Source organism: Antrostomus carolinensis, unplaced genomic scaffold, assembly GCF_000700745.2.
Source record: "Antrostomus carolinensis isolate BGI_N321 unplaced genomic scaffold, ASM70074v2 scaffold28798, whole genome shotgun sequence".
NCBI lineage: Eukaryota > Metazoa > Chordata > Aves > Caprimulgiformes > Caprimulgidae > Antrostomus > Antrostomus carolinensis.
Window position 1 is genome coordinate 3,848 of NW_010332782.1, and position 6,026 is coordinate 9,873.

Consider the following 6,026-nt stretch of genomic DNA (forward strand, 5'->3'; position numbering starts at 1 on the left):
AGCAGGAATACTGTGTCCTGGAGAGGGTGCCAAGGCAGACCTTGGTGACCACTTGCTTCCTAAGGTTTTTTTACTTAATATGCACGTTGCTTAGTGTTTGTTACCTGGATTTGACTGTGGAGTCTCAGCTATGCAGTGTCAATATTTGGCCCTGTAGGTAGCAGGTAGGGTGGCAGATCAGTAACCCTCGGGGCCTAAGGGTTAGCGAGGGGGATCTAAGGAATTAAGGACTAACAACACTACGTGAAAGTCAATATGAGTCGTGTTCTTAGTGGGGACTTGTAGTGGTTTGGATGGATTCACTCTTTTTGCTTGCAGCTTGTAGCCAAACACAGCCTGCTCTATCACCCTCCCCCTCCCTTGCGCATGGAGTAGGGGAGAGAATTGGAAGGGAAAGGGCCAGGAAACTCACCAGATTGAGGATTAAAAAAGAAACAAAACCAAAAACAACAAAAAAACACAAACAAACAAAAAACTAACTGAAATAAAATTATAATGATAGTAGTAAGAGAATATACAAATGAGTGATGCACAATGAAATTGTTTACCATCCACCAACCAATGCCCAGCCTGTGCCAGCCAGTGATCCCGGAGCAAAGACAGTCCCAAAACCAAAACCCCAGAAGAGTGAGACCCAGCAATCCTTCAGGTAATACCCCTGATTTCCTGTCAGCTCTGGTTAATATACTGACATGACGTGATATGATATGGAATATCTCAGTGGCACATCCAAATACCAGTTTGGGGTTTTGCTATTTACTGTGCTTCTCCCTCCCGATCCTAATGCAGCTGTGAACCAGCCAACAGTTTTATCAACGTTCTTCTCATAACAAGTTTTACACTGAAACTAAAACACAGCTATTCCAACTACTCAAAAGAAAGTTAACTCTATCCTAGCAAAACCAGGACAGGACTGTAGGGAAGACAGAGACAGACTGTTCAAAGCATAAAAGGCAACCCTACAATGGAGTAAAGCTGCAAGAGAAACTGATTAAATATTAGGAAAATCTTTTTATGATGACAGGAGTCAAACACTGAAGTGGTCCCCTCCTCGGGGCTGTGGGATCTCCATTCCTGAAGGCATTTGTAACGCGACTGCTCAAGGCTGTGGTCTGTGCTGGCCCTGCTTTGAGTAGAGGTTGGACTGAAGGCCCCTGGGGCCCCTTCCCAGCTAAATCACTGTGTGATTCTGCATTTTGTAATGCTAGTGAAAATTTTCTGCTGTTTAACTGCTGACAGATGGATGGAGCCATGAGCTCCCATATAGAGCCTGAAGAGTCTCTACTGACAGGCAGCTGTGCTGATGCAGCCCTCAGACACACCATGATGCAAAAGGGCAGAATTGCTTTTGGCCCCAGGCAAGCCAGTGCTGATGAAACACCTGCTGGAGCACTTTGCAAAGGTCACCTTTTGGTGGACAGGCCTTCTTTTCCCAGGGACTGTTGTGTGGATTCATTTTGAAACTGGCTGATTGGGGTTGGGAACCCCATAACCTTCATCTGCTTATATTCTCCGTTTTCCAGTGCTCTGCACGTAGCTTGTCTCACAGCCAGTGCCTTCCCTTGTATCTGCTCCTCCCCTTGGCAGCTCTTTGAATGCTGCAGGCTTGATTAATTTAGTTCTTTGTATTAATGACATTAAAAATGCAGCCACACACATTCCTATAGAGGATTGAGGAAGTGTCATACAGCATGCTGAAACCTGCCCAGAACGGAGAGTGATGATGTCCCGATAACCAGGTTTAGTTTTGTTAAATCTGGCAGAGATTTCTGTGTGTAGTAGAACATCTCTGGATGTGGTTTCTATGTGTAAAGTGGCATCAACAAGGACTGACTGTGTCACAAGGATGGTGTTAGACCAAACAAATAGAAAGCTTTAAAAACTCCCAGAAATCTGAATAATGTAAACTTAATGTATAGAAAAGAGAGATCCTGTCTGTAGTTCACATAATTCTTCCTAATACGGGATCTCCATCTCATATGGAAAATCAGAAATGCCATCAATTGTACTTTTTCATGGAAAGCAGCAGAAGGATGTTTCATGGGAAGACTTCAGGCAGTCCCAGGCTGCGGGAAGAACTGTGCTTCGTGCATCTCTTCCATGCACCCTGGCTGATGCTCCTCCTTTATCTGTGCGGCGTTGCAGCTGAAATGAAAACTGACTGTGGCAACTTTTCACACAACCCCAGTGTTTGCTGAAAGTGGAAAAAAAAAGGAAAGAAAAATAGTGTTTTCTGATTTGTTACCCCTGAGTGAGTGAGTGAATGAGGGGCAGGTGGTCTGTTGAGATGCAGCCTCTGCCAGCAGTGATGTGGGACTGCACGGAGGCAGTCAGGCCAGATCCCCTTGGAGAAGAGGGGTGAGCAGTTTGACTAAGCTGCGGTGAATGTGTGGTGAGTTTTCAAAGGCAGGTGGAGAAAAAAGGAGGCAAGACTGGGGCAGTGTGACTGGTGGCAAGCCAGTTTGTGCATAGGAGGAACCGGATTGTGGCACTCTACATGCACAGGGGTTTGGAGAAACATGACTAAGGAGGAAGATTTTGGCTGCTGAAGGGAGAGGTAAGCCAATGTGTGGCAGAGTAGTGAAGTCCTCAGCTTTGCTAGAGGATTTAAATCGAGATACAAGGCTAATGTTCTGAATGAGAGAAACTAGTAAAAGGAACAATCCTTGGCCGTCAACACCATCAATAATGTCTTTTCTAAATTGAATATAACTCTTTAAGGCTGCTCCCAACCCTCACTCCACTGCACAGTTCCTGCAGGAGTGCTGCTCCAGCTTCTGCAACCTCTTCTTGGTTGTAACCCAGATTCATTCCTGGGTAGTTTGTCTTAGTTATCCTTACAGAAACAGCTCTTCTTGATGTTTACACCAATCTATTTTTAGAATGCAGTTATGCAAAGAATCATATGGCAAGGAGATTGTCTGCTTATCAGAAAGTGTCATAGGAAAAAAAATTAGAAGACGAGACAAAGATTCTGTGTCCCTTTAAAAGCAGTAGTTACATTGTTTTGTTGGTTGGATTGATAATTAAATTAACAAACTGTAATCTGTACAGGAGTGCAGGGAGTATTGAGTACGTATGTTGTGCTCAGAACTTGAAAGGAGAAGATGTGGTATTTCACTCTCTGAAAGTGTCAGTTCACAAGTTGAAGAACTGTCATTTCCAAATCTATCATGTACAAAAGGCTGTTGAAGAGGAAGATGGGACAGATGATTTTATCTGTCTCTTTGCTCAGGAGGAGCCAGGATATAAGTTAAGCATGCAGCAGAGGTTTTTGAGAGCTGAATGTTGAGGAGCAAGTATTTGGTGATGTGGCCAGTAATGGGAAGGCAGGGCAAATTGAAGAAGTTACCTCAGTGGACAGGTTAAAACCAGCAGAGAAAAAATGACTGCTGAGTAGGTATTTCTAAATCATTCTGGGGCTTTGGGGCATCATTGTAGTGTTTTTACCTAATCGTAGTGTGAAAATGAATGTGAGGAAGAGTGTCCAAGCAACATAAACTCAGTGTAGTTGAGCTGCTATTGCATTCAGGAAACCAAGAGCAAAATCACATCCAGTGGCACTACCTGTGCTTTCCTATTGCCTGCACCACCTCAGACTGCAGAATACCTGGGCTTTCAGTCCCCAACCTCCAGTACCATTTTCTTGCTGTTTCTACTATCTAATTAAGCCAGTATGATACAGCAGTTCATTAACCTTGCATTCTTTTCCCAAACAAAAATAAGCAGATTGCTTGCTGTTTTCTTTTCCCACACGTATCTGTGTATCTATATTTAGATTTCAGATTTAGAAATGAATTGTACCAGTTCCTGGAGTGCTGATTCTGTTCTAGCAGAAGGTAAGGTACTTAACAGTGTCAGTGATTGATTTTGGGAGGCCAGCTGGACAACTTGGCTGGATGCAGACCTTGCTTATGCAGAATTACTAGGTTTTAAATCATGCGAATCTGCAGAGTTACTTGACTGCAGAAATGCCTGGAGAAAAACAAAACAAAACAAAACAGTTTTTTGAGGAGCTATGCAGACTACATTCAATTTTGCACAGCTGGATTAGCTATCAGAACTAGGTGCCCAGGTCCCCATTGAATTTTTAGAGAACAGCAAGGCTCACTTTCTAGAGCCCACATTAAACATAAAAGGAAACAAAATGCTCAAATTCAGGCAACTGAATTTAGTGCCAGAGATAACACCACAAGAATAGTCCAGTTACATTGAATCATTTTATATCACCTCGCAAATACAGTGTTATTACTGTGCAGCTAAGCTCAGTATTAAACCAAAGGCACTGTTCACTTAAAAAAACCACATTTTGATCTCTTATGCTATAGGAAATCCCGGATAACTCTGCTTAAATCAGTGGAATGGAATTGAACAGATGTATAGCCTAGCAAAATTTACTCCTAAATCTAAGTGGAATTGATCTGTCTGCATGGGAGCTGCTAGGAGTATGTCAGACAGCTAAATTTATACAAAGAAAGATGGGAACTGAAGCGGGAAAATAGCTTCTGATGCAAAGGAAGTTTAAAAATGGATGCATTGTTAAATGAGGACTATTAATAAGTTTTATACATAAGTCTCTCTTATTTGAACAGTTTGGTTTTTTTAAAGTCCACTAACCCATGTCTTCACAGAGTAGAATTTCCTCAAGGTGTGAATTGTCTCTCAGTGTGTATGTACAGCCCCAGGCAGACAGAGAGCCAAAGCAGTAATTCAAACTTCTGAACATTATCATCATTCAAATAATAAATGGTTTAAAACACAGTGTCACTTTTAAACTGCTTTAGTGCAGATGGTCTTTTTCTTAATTCCCAGCCCTATAGTTAGTGAGCTGAGCTTATTGAACTGCTTGCCAATTCTGTTAAGAGCAGATGGAGTGAAACGGGATAAAGGCAATATTTCAGTTTGGCTCCCATGTATCAGCTCCCACCCCCAGATGCCATTATCAACATACATTTTACAACTCCACATCTCTCGCTGTCAGCGGTTAGAATTCTAAAGAGTTTGAGGATACTTGGATTGAATGTCAATAATCAGTACGGATGCTCATCTGGCTTAATAAGGATAAATTGCTGCCCTTGAAACAACACACCATTGCAGCAGTCACAGTGAACTAAGACTAGTTCCTTGATATATATACTAATTCTGGGTGTCTTTGTGCATGTGTGTGTGTGTGTGTGTGAGCACTTTTGTAATGCATTGGTAATGCTGTTCCCTAGCACTGTGGATTCCTCTTGTGTGCCTTATAATAATGTATTAAATTATTTCTTTTGAGTGCTCCCCTTTTAAAAGCTCATTTCTTCCACTTCAAGATGTCCTTTTTTTTTCCCTAAAGACTTTCATTACAAACTCTGTCTTTCTCAAAAGCTCCCAGTTTCCCCTTTTAAAGCCTGCTGACAAAACATGATAGGTGGGATTTTTAGAAGTGCTCACTGTAAGTGGACCATCGTTGCCTGTAAAGCCTGTGATCAAATTTTGTCCAGCTTTAGCTAGGTCAGATAGACCTCTGTGCCACAGACTTTAAATTAATTCTGATTGCTTAGGAAATACTGGTCCTATTCCTATGGGAAGCAGTTACAATTTTTACAGAAAACATGAATGTTCTGATCACAAAAAAATAATAGATAATACATAAACACAGCTAGCATCAAGATCAATGGATCCCTGGAGACCTGATTTTTGATGTTTGAATAAACAAAACAAGACATTTAGTAAATAAAACAGGCCAGAAGTCATCCTCTGGCCCTCAGACTAGATGTGCAATCTATGGCCAAATGGCTAAGCTCCTTCTCTGTAAATAGCAGTGGCGGCATGCAGTTTTCCTTGTGGAACTTGTCCCAGGCATTTTCTGAGAGACTTCTTGTCACCAGGGCCAGCTATGGCAGGGACCATGCTGGCAATGTAAAAGTATGGGTGACTGGCCATGCTGCACCCATACCCTGGCACATTTTACTTCAGAAGTACTAATATGATGAATATTCCAGAATTTTCACTAACCTCCACAGAGGTTTTGTGACTTCAGATCTATT